A 15,053-nucleotide genomic window follows, 5' to 3' on the forward strand; every position below is an offset into this window, starting at 1 on the left:
TTAAATTCAATCAAATCAAATAAACTAATGAGCATAAGGCACCAGGCACTTTGAATCTGTTGTAGTGTGGCCATTCTTTCAATAGGAATACTCAAGGCAGTGTGTGTTTATTTAGGGGCCATGGGTACTGAAGAGCAGAAGACTCTTACCGCTTGCAAATGGCCCTCTTTACACTTGCACATTATTTTGATTGAAACCATTCTTCTCCTTAAAGCATCCATACAAGCTTGGCTAAAAAACAATCACATTCATTAGAGCCTGGGGTAGCATTCATGCTGGCACTCAACTTTTTTCTTGCATGTCCTCATGATACTTTTAATTAGGTCTTTACAATAAGTTCTGAAAGAAGCATTTTTTTTTATGATAGACATTTTTTTCTTTCTTAAAATTCATGTTATTTTTCTCCTATAAAAAATGTGATGGTTAATCCTGAGTGAACTTGATGAAACTTAAAATAACCTAGTAGACAAATCTCTGGGTGTGTCTATGATGGTGTTTAACTGAAGTGGGAAGATTTACCAGGAGTACCATTCCATGCACTGGGATCCGTGAGCAAATAAAGATGTGTGTAAGTGGAGAACCAGAATTTACCTCTCTCTGCTTCCTGCCTCCTGATGAAGGTTACCTTCTAACAGACTATTGCCACCACAGTGAGAGCCACTCTCACTACCATGCCCCCCAATACAATGATGGACCATATCCTTAAACTGTGAGCTAAAATAACCCCTTCTTTAAATTCACTTTGTCTAGAATCTGACTGCAGCAGTGAAAAAAAAAGTAAGTGCAGTAGTCTTGATCATAATCCTGATCATATATCTTTAGGCCTTTGAAACAGGTTTGGAGTGGGATGATAGAGGTCAGAGCTGTGCACTAGAGAAGTTCTAGACTGTCCTGAGCACAAAAATAATTCGATCATTCTAAGGGAGCTTGGAAGACCAGAATGCCAAGACAAATATGGAAAATGGGGACCCAACTCATGAGTTTCCAGAAGAGATTGAGGATTCTATCAAGAACTGGGCTGGGTATCATTTATGTTATATTCTGGCAAAGAGTCTAAGAGGGCAGCAAATAGGGTAACAATTTAAGAAAAATGTACAGTTTGGTGAGGAAAGGTCCATTAACAAATTAAAAGGTGTAGACAAGGGAGGCACTGAGAAGAGCACTGCAGTTGTAAAAATAGATCAGCATGATTAAAGAGCATCCTCCTGCTCTGTGCTGAGACAACAGGAGAGGTTTCCAAACGTAAGACTCCACATACAGGCTCCAACTTATGGAAACACAAACTTATTTAGAAGAAGGATCCATCCCATAATCAGCCTCCAAACGCTGACACCATTGCATACACTAGTAAGATTTTCCTGAAAGGACCCTGATATAGCTGCCTCTTGTGAGACTATGCCGGGGCCTAGCAAACACAGAAGTGGATGCTCACAGTCAGCTATTGGATGGATCACAGGGCCCCCAATGGAGGAGCTAGAGAAAGTACCCCAGGAGCTAAAGGGGTCTGCAACCCTATAGGTGGAACAACAATATGAACTAACCAGTACCGCCCCGCCCCCCCCCCCCCCCCCCCCCCCCCCCCCCCAGCTAGTGTCTCTAGCTGCATATGTAGCAGATGATGGCCTAGTTGGCCGTCAGTGGAAAGAGAGGCCCATTGATCTTGCAAACTTTATATGCCTCAGTACAGGGGAACACCAGGGCCAAGAAGTGGGAGTGGGTGGGTAGGGGAGTGGGGTGGGGGAGGGCATGGGGGACTTTTGGGATAGCATTGGAAATGTAAATGAAGAAAATACCTAATTAAAAAAATATTAAAAAAAAAAGAAAGAAGGTCAAGGAAAAAAACTAGAAGAAGAAGAAAGGAGGAGAAGGAGGAGGAGGAGGGAGTCTGAACTGAAAATCCTACTGACGATAGAGAAATTTCCTGCTTAAAAACAACCATCCCAGACCAGTTTTCTAAATTTCAGCTGCTAAGGTTCATCAATGTCATTATGGCTGCGACAGATGAAGGCTAGACTACATCTTGAATAGGCAGAGGAACTTGGTAACATTATTCATATAGTTCTAGCTTCATTGCCATGCAGAGTAGAAGAGTTCTGGGGTCGGGCAGGTATACACGAAGGTTATAGGCAATGAATGGTTGGGTCAGGTTCCCTGCAAGAAGGTCCAGAAAGAAGGCTGCAAAGCTCTGAGATTAAAGGCAGACCTGCACTGAAGACTTTAGGATGCTGGAGATGCCAGGTCTCTGTGACATCAACCTAGGAAAGTCACAAACATAGACTTGAACTGGCCCAAGAGAGAGGCCTCATATAATACAAGTAGAAGAACTGGAAGATTCATTACCCAAGACTGTTGGAGATCAATGATGCAATTAATAGCCCCAGATGTGGGGCAGAGAACCACAAAACATGTTGGTTTTCCTGCTGGTTTCTGGACTTTATTTGGTCTGATCTTTCTGAACTATGCGTCTACTCCTTTCTTTTGAAATTGGGATGTTTATCCAGTGCCACTGGACGTTAGAAGTATATAACATACCTTTTATTTGATAGAGGCTTACAATTAAGAGATTATCTGAGACTCTGCACTTAACATGGCTCAACTATTTGTCACTGCTAAAAAAGAGTTTGTAGAAGCCCAGCCCACCATGCCGACTGCCTATAAAGCTCTATGCGGCCCACATTACCAACTAATGGCTTTCCCAAGCTCATCCCACTTTGTTTCCTGTCCAGAAGGCTTTAGCCAGATTTTGGGGGCTCTGGTAAGAGATTTCTCTGCCTCAGGAATCTCCCGTGGCTACCCCATTTTGCAGAACATTAGAGAAACTCAAACTAGCCCAAGAAAACCTTGTAAGAGTTCCCCCTGAAACCCTGAGGAATTCCCCAAGCCCACCCACACTGACTACCGCAAAATCTCCAGTTGACCTAAGAGGCCCTAGCCAGAGTCCCCATCCACAGGCCCACTTAGAAATACCCTAAGCCACATATCAAAGCTACACATAAAATATACAAACGTCCATCTAATCTGACAGGCTCAGGTCACATCACAAAAACATCACAAATACAAATATCAATATAGAACATGCTGTCTCCCCAACACCAATATTAATGATCCTTATTAAGAACAACTTACAATAAATGCAAAACACGAAATTCAAAACAACATTTACAAACTTGCTTAAAGAGTTTAAGAGTTGAAAGAGGACATAAATAATCACCTGAGCAAACTTAAGGAAAACAGAAAAAACTGATAGAAGCCCAAGAAAACACAGAGAAATGAAATAAGGGGACAATACAGAATATGGAAGTATAATCTAATAATGCAATAGAAATACTGGAAAAAGAAACAACAGAAATGAAACTAGAAATGAATATTTCAACAAGCCAGATAAAACTCTTGGATACCCTCTCTAACAGAATGAATCATGTAGAAGACAGAATATTAAGATTTTAAGACAAAGCAGAAAAATTGGACTATTCAAAGAAAACAATTAATTTTAAAAGTCCACATGAAAGCCGGGTGTGGTGATGCACGCCTTTAATCCCAGCACTCAGTAGGCAGAGGCAGGCAGATTTCTGAGTTCGAGGCCAGACTGGTCTACAAAGTGAGTTCCAGGACAGCCAGGGCTATACAGAGAAACCCTGTCTCAAAAAAACAAAAAACAACAACAAACAAACAAACAAAACCCCCAAAAACAAACAAACAAACAAAAATGTCCACATGAACAAAAGATGTAAGATTTTGGGGCAACCATGATAAGACCACAGCTATGAGTCATGAGCATAAAAAATGGAAAAAATTCCAGATAAAAGGCATAATCTAATTAATAGAATAAAAAAACAGATAAAGACATAACAAGAACAATAAAACTATATGGCAATATCTTTGATGAATGTAAATGTAAGAATTCTCTACAAAATGCTTGCAAAATCTCATCTCTGAACACAGCATGCCACAATAACAACCTACTAAGGAAACTGTGTCCAATGGCCCAACAATGGTCGGTCCATAATGGTGGTAACTAATTGATCCTGGTTAGATTTGAGGCCTATTCCACAGAAGAAAAATTAAGGCTTGGTAATATAAACATAGTCCAAAGCTCATAGCTGGGAAGTCAGTGGTTGATCTAGTGAGGAATCTACTGTTTTACTTAATGGTAATGCTGTTGAATCTTCTAAATATGCTTGTGACTACAGCCATAGATCAGTGTTGCTTTCAACTCCATGGTTAGAGAAACTATATATTATTCTGTTTCTCGTGGGTATGTAGACATTCATAACTAGTGTACATGCTGAGAATGCATGTTTTTGAGAGCTCAACCATAAGTACTTTTTCAGTATCATCCCTTACACCAAATATTCAGATAACATTACAGAAGAAGTGGAAAGAGTATAAGAGCCAGAGGATGAAGGGTAGCACTGTGAAGTGCTGTCATCCAGTTATGATGTAAACATTGGACTCATGAACTTACAGTAGATATAATTTCTTCTTCTCCTCTCCCTCTCCCTCTCCCTCTCCCTCCCCCTCTCACATTTTGCATTTTCTTTGATTGTTGTGTCTATGTTTTCTATGGAATCTTCTGCATCTCAGATTCTCTCTTCTCTCACTTGTATTCTGTTGGTGATGCTTGCATCTATGGCTCCTGGTTTTTTTCCTAGGTTTTCTATCTCCAGAATTGTTTCACGTTGTGATTTCTTTTTTGTTTCTACTTCATTTTTAGATCTTGGATAGTTTTGTTCTATTCCTTCTTCTGTTTGGTTGTGTTTTCCTGTAATTCTTTAAGGCATTTTGTGTGTGTGTGTGTGTTTCCTCTTTAAGAACTTCTACCTGTTTATCTGTGTTTCTCCTGTGTTTCTTTAAGGGAGTTATTTATGTTTTTTAAAATCCTGTACCAGCATCATGAGATACGATTTTAAATCCGAATCTTACTTTTTCTGGTGTTTTGGGGTATCCAGGACTTTCTGTGGTGGGAGTACTGGGTTCTGATGATGCCAAGTAGTCTTGGTTTCTGTTGGTAAGATTCTTGCATTTGCCTTTCACCATCTGGTAATCTCTGGTGTTAGATGTTAGCCTGTGTCAGCACTCCTGGGAGACTAGCTCTCTCCTGGCAAGACCAGTGCACAGAGGGCTGCAGAACAGCCCCACCTCCTGGATACAGATGTAGGCCCATAGGACCCTCTCCCAGCTGCCCTGCTGCTTCTGAGGCCTGTGAGCTCCTGAGTAGTCCCACCTTAGAGAGTCACAGGAGGGATGTAATTGTCTTCAAGACCCACATGATCAAACCAAATGGAATTTCAGCATGGATTGGGGGCGAATGACTCTTGCTGCTCCATGTATATCTGAGGAGCTATTAGCATTTTATTGATGCTGCTGGAAATGGGAGAGCCATATTTTTTTTTTTCTGGAAGCATGAGCACTGGTAGGTAGGTTTAGTGGATGGTCCATAAAAAAGATGACATGAAGTTTGGAGACACATATGTTAGGGGCTTAAAAACATTTGGAGGATAGTAGGAGTAGATACAATGAAAATATATTGTACAAATATATGCCATATTTAAACAATAAATTAAAATATTGTTAAAAATACTTGCAAATATGAAAATATCAAAAACTATCATTCACTATGATCAAATTGACTTTATCTCATGACTATGACTGGTTCAGTATACTCAAATTCATATATGAAACACATCAGATGAATGAATTTAAAGACAGAAATATGATCATCTCAGTAGATACAGAAAACACCTTTGACAAAATCCAATATTCCTTCATGATTAAGTCCTGAAGACAATAGGTTTGGATGGAACACATTTTTTTTAATGCAACAAAAGAAATATATAACAAATGTAGTCTATGTCATCTCCTATGAAGAAAAACATGAGAAAATATTGTAAAAATTAGCAACAAGACAGGGCTCCTCCCTGTCTCCACACCTACTCAACAAATTGCTTGAAAATTTTGCTAAAGCAATAAAAATAGAAAAAAAGAATAAAAGGTTTACAATTAGGAAATGTAAAAGCTGTGTCGGTACTTCTTCTCAGTCCCATGCTCCCAGAAATAAAACATAGACTCAAATATATTTACAAATACAAATATAGGTAGAATTTTCTCTGACTAGATTATATCTTCTTATAACCAATTTATTCTAACTTACATTCTGTGACATTGCCAGTTACTTGTGCTTAGATACCATGTGTTCGACTTGTTACATCTTTCTAGGCAAATCTCCTGTGCTTGACTATATCCCAGAATATTCTTTCTGCCTCCCAGGTGTCCCACCTTCTACTCTACCATTTCCTATAGCCCATTGTTGATTGTTATTATTATTATTTTTTATTTTATGAATTTACATTTTAAATGTTGTTCCTTGTCCTGGTCCCCCGTCCCAGGGTTCTTTCCTCATCCCTTCACCTCTTTGCTTCTGAGAGGGGCCCCTCTCCCTCATAATCCCCCTATCAGCAAGCATCAAGTTTTTACAGGACTAGGCACAACCTCTCCCACTGAAGCCAGACAAGACAGTCTTCTGCTACATATGTGTCAGGGGCCCCAGACCAGCCCATGAATGCTCTTTGGTTGGTGGCTTAGTTTCTGGGAGCTCCCAGGAGTCCACGTTAGTTGACATTGTTGGTTTTTCTATGCGGTTGCCATCCCCTTCAGTTCCTTCAATCCTTCCCCTAACACTTCCATAGGGGTCCATGACCTCAGTCCAATGCTTGGCTGTATCTGCAACTGTCTCAGTTATCTGCTGGTAGCCACTCAGAGGACAGCCATGCTAGGCTTATGTCTGCAAACATGACATAGCATCAGCAATAGTTTCAAGGTTTGGTGTTCATCCATTGGATGGATCCTAAGCTGGGCTGCTTACTTGACAGTCTTTCCTTCAGTAGTCTTTGCTCCATTTTTATCCTTGCATTTTTTTTTTTTTTTGGACAGGAACAATTTGGGGTCAAAAAATTTGAAGGTGGGTTAGTGTCCCCATCCCTTCACTGGGGGCCCTGTCTAACTACTGGAGAAGCAGTCATAGTTTTTTTTTTTTTTAAATTGACAGGTGATAACACTTATACAATTCACAAGATATAAGACACCCCCTAGAAAACACTAAGAGCTGATTAGTGATTTTAGCAATGTGACAGGATACAAAATCAAGACTCAGAAATCAATAGCCTTTTATATAGCAATGACAGTCACATTGAATAAGAAGTCCAGGAAATAATCCCATTGACACTAGCTTCAAAATTAGTAAAATGTGTTAAACATCTACAAATCTATTAAATTGGTTGAGTTAATACTGTGAAAAGTGACTGTCAGGTCAAACACAATGTACAGATTAAACACAATCTCTGATAAAACTCCCGGGAAACTATTTACAGACATTGAAAAAATAATCTTTAAAATTCATATAGAGGTATAATAACCTTGGATAGCCTATACAATCCTGAGTAGAAAGAATAATTCTAGAGGCATTATCATATCCAATCTCAAGTTGAGCATATATCTAACAGATTCTATATCCTGCTACAGAGTCATCTTTCATGTTTATTGTTACCCTATCATAATAGCTAGAAAATGAAATCAGCCTAACTGTTCATCAACTAATAACCATGAGATGATATTCATATACACAGTGTAACCTTATTCAGTTGTAAAGTAGAATGGAATTATGACATTTGTAGATGAAAGGATACACCTGGGAAAAATATTCTGAGTAAAGAAAACAAGAAGCAGTACACATTTTTCTTCACATATGGATCCTAGTTTTGATTCTATAATTTTGTATGTTTCTCTAATTTTGTATATTCAGCCAGGAGTATCTGTTAAAGCCCATTGGGAGTTCTTTGTATATATTGGATATTAGCCCTCTATAGGATGTAGGGTTGGCAAAGATCTTTTCCCAGTCTGTTGGTTGCCATTTTGTCCTATTGACAGTGTCCTTTGCCTTACAGAAGCTTTGCAATTTGATGAGGTCCCATTTGTCAATTCTTGATCTTCCAGCACAAGCTATTGCTATTCTGTTCAGGTATTTTTCCCCTGTGCCCATATCTTTGAGGTTCTTCACTTACTTTCTCCTCTATAAGTTTCAGTGTCTCTGGTTTTACGTGGAGTTCCTTGATCCACTTAGACTTGAACTTCGTACAAGGAGATAAGAATGGATGGATTCACATTCTTCCATATGCTGACCTCCAGTTGCAGCAGCACCATTTTTTGAAAATGCTGTCTTTTTTCACTGGATGATTTTAGCTCTTTTGTCAAAGATCAAATGACCATAGGTGTGTGGGTTCATTTCTGGGTCTTCAATTCTATTCCATTGATCTAACTGTCTGTCACTGTACCAGCACCATGCAGTTTTTAATCACAATTGTTCTGTAGTACAACTTGAGGTTAGGGATGGTGATTCCACCAGAAACTCTTTTATTGTTGACAATAGTTTCACTATCCTGGGTTTTTATTATTCCAGATGAATTTGCAAATTGCCCTTTCTAATTCGTTGAAGAATTGAATTGCAATTTTTATGGGGATTGCATTGAATATGCAGACTGCTTTTGGCAAGATGGTCATTTTTACTATATTAATTTTGCCAATCCATAAGTATGGGAGAATTTTCGATTTTCTGAGGTCTTCTTTGATTTCTTTCTTCAGAGACTTGAAGTTCTTATTATACAGATCTTTCACTTGCTTGGTTAAAGTCACACCAAGATATGTAATGTTATTTGTAACTATTGTGAAGGGTGCCATTTCCCTAATTTCTTTTTCAGCTTGTTTATCCTTTGAGTATAAGAAGGCTAGTCATTTGTTTGAGTTAATTTTCTATCCAGATACTTTGCAGAAGTTGTTTATCAGGTTTAGGAGTTCTCTGGTGGAATTTTTGGAGTCACTTATGTATACTATCATATCATCTGCAAATAGTGATATTTTGACTTCTTCCTTTCCAATTTGCATCCCTTTGACCTCCTTTTGTTTTCTAATTGCTCTGGCTAGAACTTAAGTACTATATTGAATAGGTAGGGAGAGAGTGGGCAGCCTTTCTCTAGTCCCTGATTTTAGTGGTATTGCTTTAAATTTCTCTTCATTTAGTTTGATGCTGCCTACTGGTTTGCTGTTTATTGCTTTTACTGTGTTTAGGTATGGGGAGGAGTTAGAGAAAGGACTGAAGGAGCTGAAGGGGTTTGCAACCCCGTTGGAGGAACAACAATATCAACCAACCAGAGATCTCAGGGACTAAACCACCAATCAAAGAATAGACATGGAGGGACCCATGTCTCCAGCTGCATATATAGCAGAGGATGGCCTTGTCAGGCATCAATGGGCAGAGAGGACCTTGGTCCTGTAAAGGCTGGATGCCCCAGTGTAAGGGAATGCCAGGATAGAGATGCAGGAGTGGGTGGGTGGTTGGGGAAATACCCTCATGGAAGCAGGGGGAAGGGGTATGCGATAGAGGGTTTTTGGAGAGGAACTCAAGAAAGGGGATAACATTTGAAATGCAAATAAATAAAATACCTAATTAAAAAATTTAAAAAGCCCATTGGGAGGTTACCTTAGGTAGGGGAGAAGAGTAGAATGTAGGGACTGTGAAAATATATGCAAGGAGAATACTAGAAATGAAAAGGTTTAAGTAAGACTGATTGACTTGGAAGGGTGGCAAGATCAAAGGGGGTGAGGGGAGTAGTCAACCAAATCAAAAGTCATAGGAAAGCCTAATAACTTATAACCCAATTAGAAGTATATAATTTAATAAAAATTCAAAAGATGCTCTGACTCTGCAAATCTATGTAATAACATGCTAGAAATGATTCAAACGAGAACCCCAATACCACGTATAGAATACCGTCTTATGAGTTGTTGACTAATGAAATAATAAAGGTTCCTATCATGCATCTTGGCTGATGTTGTTATATTTCTATAGACTTAAGAAAACAACTGATGGAACAACATATAGAAGGACTTACTTGGACTTATTATTGTGGAACCAATAATGGTTCCAGAGAGATAAGAGTTAAGAGTTAGTCACTATCACAGTGAGGGAAGCATGACATCAGGAGGTCATGGCAGCTGGAGAAGGAACCTAAGAACTCCTTGAACCACAGACATGAAGCAGAGAGAGCAACTGAAATTGGTTGGAGCCTTTAAACTCTCAAAGCTCACCTTTAGTGACAGGCTTCTCCAAACAAGTATACACTTACTAAACTTCCCCAAAGACCTCTACCAACTGGGAATCACATAGTGCCAGATGGTATTATTTAGCCTGATGTGTGAAAAAAAGACATCATGAATCTTACCCAGCTGTGGACCATATGAACTATAAATACTAACTTGATAAGGGAGGTTGCACAGCTGTTCAATGGTAGCATGATTGTTTTCAGAGTAATCAACTATTCTTTGATTTTTTTCAGGACTCCTCCACAGGAGGAAATCTATTTGTAATTAATTCTGTAAATCCAGTAAAATAAACAAAAAGCAAAAGGCACAAAAAAGAAAAAAAAGCATGGCAGGGGTTATCACCAGTCTACACAGGAAATTTAATACTGTTTTTAAACAAACAGATATAACATAGAAAGCATAGAATATGTATATTTATACCCACGGGCAAATGCTACTCTCAGCTTTAATCAGAGAAGCTCCTCTTTCCAATGAATGTAGAGACTTAAGACTACTTAAGGTGTTGATAAGTAACAGTTGCCTGCTCAGCTGTAAACAACATGTTTATATAATACATTGTAAGGCTCAGGGACATTGCAGAAGAGGGACTAAAAGAATGTAAAATTCAAAATATGGGGAAATGGGATGCATTTTCAGTGCAAGATGAAAAAAAATAGCCCAACAGCAACAACAACAACAACAACAGCAAACTACAATCGCAAGATTACTAGCTGTGGTTGTCTGTACAGGGTCTACCCAAGAATGGAGCTGACAATAGGCAGGGATTGATAAGGAAGGAACACTGAAAGTCACATACCTCAATGATTAACAAGCGATGTTGTCTGGGATTTGAGGTGTTCTTGTTTTTAGTTGATGACACCGCCAAACTCCAATGACTAACTCCACATGAAGGCTATACAGGCAGCCTTGGTTGAATTCAGGACCCAGAACAAAACAAAACAACAGCAACAACGAAAACCCCATGAGTTTTGGAAAGTGAATTTTGTGTATGATAGGGATGCGAGGAAGATAAAAGAGGGTGAGAGATGAGAGCCTCTAGAATGTATTAGATACATGTATGGGATTGTTAAAGAATAATTTTAATTAATTTTTGTATAATTACACAAACATGAAGAGTTGTGGACCTTGAATGCGTTATTATGATTTCAAAGTGAAGCGTTTGGACATCAAGTTGACATGAGCTTATAGTAAGTTGGGGACAACTACCACATTATAATGAAAAATTGAATGCAGGAAATAGATTATTCCTTGGTTAGACTGTAGGGAAGCCTTCATTGCATGTGTTGGGTGATCAGGAAAAGCTGACTGCTGGCACAAAGCTGGACAGAGAGTCTAAATGCAATGACTTTAATGACCAACTGAGATAGTTCTGTCTCCCAAGGTCAGGACACTGGTTGGAAGACCAAGAACCCAACACTTGGAATGGGCTCATTTGACTCAGTGTCTTTGGAGGTCTATAGCCTGCAGACTTGTTCTGAGTCTTCTGGCCTTCGACTCTTAACTGAGTGAGGACTCCAAAAAGACACTGCAGAGTCATTTCTTTTTTTCTACAAATGACAATAAACTTTTCCAGGAGTTATGTGCATCTCTTCTGGCTGTCAAGTCTATTATAAAAGTTCAGTCACAGCATAAGCAGCTTGTTATGTTGTGGGAGTGTCTACTAGGATCCCAGAAATAATGATGGCCCATACTGAGCATCCTTGGAATGTCAGCATTACTATTGGACTTAGTGGAGGCAAGGGATTAAGAGGCTCAAAATAATGAACATGGAGGAATGAGTTTTTTATGTGAAGCCAAAAGACTCATCAGAAAATAATGTTTCATGAGAAGTTACAGAGAAGTAAATCCTCCAGTCAATTAGAAAGATGCTGAAGAGAGGGACATTAGGGAGGAGTCAGCTGACACTACTTTTCTTGGGACTAAATTACAGAAGGGAAAGTGTAGCATCCAGAAACCCCTTCAACTCTGGGAAAACTGTGGTAATCTGTTACCTTAGGCCAGAATCCCTAAGTGTTACAATGATGGGTAGACAAATAAATGACAAAACACTTGTGGGAAAGACAGAGGCTCACTTACAAACATTAATCTATTACTGCTTCCTCCAAAATGACCAATGCACCATCTAGAGAGGAAAATACTAGGCAGCTCTATTTCTAAGGAGACCAACTGGTCAGTAAGCTGCAATTTGACTACACTGAGGACTTTTCACACTGAAAGGAGGGGTGAGATTTTACTTTCACATATAGACATGTATTCCAGGTATAGGTTTGCCTTACAATTCCCAGAAGGCCCTTAATAACATGGCTACATGGGGGTTGGGGTGGAGAGTAAGTGTGAACACTCTAATTTGGTAAATCACTTCTATCAAACTATAGCCTTCTTTACCCTGATGCTTTCTAAATATTCATTGAGATAGTTATCAAATAATTTGTACTAAACTGCTCTTTTGGAAAGTGTTTGCCAATATCATCAGCCGCTTCTTAGTACTCTTTTCTTTTCTTTTTTTTAAAAAAAATTATTAGATATTTTCTTCATTTACATTTCAAATGCTATCCCAAAAGTCCTTTATGCCCTCCCCCTACCTTGCTCCCCTACCCACCCACTTCCACTTCTTGGCCCTGGCGTTTCCCTGTACTGCAGCATATAAAGTTTGCAATACCAAGGGGCCTCTCTTCCAAGTGATGCCCGTCTAGGCCATCTTCTGCTACATATACAACTAGAGATACAAGCCCTGGTGGTACTGGTTAGTTCATATTGTTGTTCCTCCTATAGGGTTGCAGACCCCTTCAGCTCCATGGGTACTTTCTCTAGCTCCTCCATTAGGGGCCCTGTGTTCCATCCTATAGATGACTGTGAGCATCCACTTCTGTATTTTGCAGGCACTGGCATAGCCTCACAAGAGACAGCTATATCAGGGTCCTTTCAGCATAATCTTGCTGGCATATGCAATAGTGTCTGTGTTTGGTGGCTGATTATGGGATGGATACCTGGGTGGGGCAGTCTCTGGATGGTCCATCCTTTTGTCTTAGCTCCAAAATTTGTCTCTGTAACTCCTTCCATTGGTATTTTGTTCCCTATTCTAAGGAGGAATGAAGTATCCCCACGTTGGTCTTTCTTCTTCTTGATTGTCTTGTGTTTTGCAAATTGTATCTTGGGTATTCTAGGTTTCTGGGCTAATATCTACTTATCAATGGAAACTCATAAACTCTTGGACATGATTATTAAACAGTTTTAAGGAAGTTTTAGGGTGGGACATGGTTGATCATACACATATAATGTCAGTACTCATGAGTTGGTTGAGAGTTTGAAGTCAGTTTGGACTACATGATAAGACCTCATCTCAAAGAAACAGCAACACAAACATACACCAAATAAACAAACAAACAAAACTCCCATAAAACCAAAAAAGGGAAATAATTAGGTAAAAGATTCTGATATTATCAATGACATGTTCTAGAGTATAGAGTATATAAAAATTAAAGAAATTGAATTATAATATTAAAGTCAATACCTTTTCATATACTGACTCAAATTTATGGTAATATTTTTAATTTAATTTGTTTTGAAAAACAATTATCACTGTGTATATACCATATGCCTTTAATGTGTGTGTGATGTGCATGCAGGCACACATGTGAAAGTCAGAAAAAAAAATCTGTGATGTCAGTCCTTACTGTCCACCTTGTTTGATACAAGGGCTCTTGTTTCCCACTGTGTATATCAGATAGCTACCCTAGGGCTTCCAAGGACTCAAGTGTCTGGTTTAATGTGGGTTCTGGAGCTCTAGCTCAGGTCCTCCTGCTTGCCTTAAGAATGCTTTACAAGAGAGCCCTCTCTTCAGCTCTCAGTGTTATATTTTAAGGGCCAGAGAACTCATGCAATTCATTCCCAGGGTGAGTAATACTCTTAACACCTTATGAGGGATGGCCATGTCCTATTTAGAACACAACTAGGTCTCAGTCAAAGAAAGAGGAATTAGAGAAGTATTAGCGGTGCAAGAAACTAGGACAGAATGCTAAATTTTTTTGAATAGTTTAAACACAACAAACTATGAATTTTAAAAATAAGACTGATAAATTATTGTAAATAGGATGTAGCAGACTTCCAGCCAAGGAAATGAACTCTCTTTAAAAAACTTGTTGGGGTCTATTAGCTCTGGGGATGGATATGCACTTAAAAAGTATATATATATATATTAATATATATATTATATATAAATATTAATTTATATATTATATATAAATATATATATTTAATTTAGCCTACAAACTAGTGGGTGTCTATAACTCTTCTTTATAAATCCTTAGATTTGCCTAACCAACAACCTATCCTTTCTTCTGATCTCATTGCCCTTTTTCTTGTTTAAACCTTTAACTTTTAGAAATTTCCAAACCCTAAAAATGATTAAAAGATGGTAGATATTAATATTTTAAAATATATTTTAGAGTTGGTGAAATTAGCACTAATTCCTTTGACTTGAATTATATCCTTAGGGCCATATACTGGAATGAGAGAACCAACTCTCACAAGTTGTTCTTTGAACTTCATGTGTTTGCTATGGTACATTTATGTATTTGTTTACAAAATAGATAAATATATAAATCTTTGAAAAAGTAATAAGGGCTGGAGAGATGGCTTAGAACATGAGATCAGTGGCTATTCTTCCGAAGGACTTGGGTTCAGTTCCCAGAACCCATACATACAACTCTATAACTCTACTTCCAGGACATGCAATGCTCTCTTCTGGCCATCATGGGCACTAGGCATGCCATACATGCAGGCCAAACACCTATATGCATAAAATATAAAAATTAAGAGAATGTTTGCATAAATTTTGTTATGACAGATCTTCAATTTAGGGCTTTATTTGCAAATGCTACTTTCATTTCTATTATGGCATG

This window comes from Mus caroli, chromosome 5 (genome assembly GCF_900094665.2).
Source record: "Mus caroli chromosome 5, CAROLI_EIJ_v1.1, whole genome shotgun sequence".
Taxonomy (NCBI): domain Eukaryota; kingdom Metazoa; phylum Chordata; class Mammalia; order Rodentia; family Muridae; genus Mus; species Mus caroli.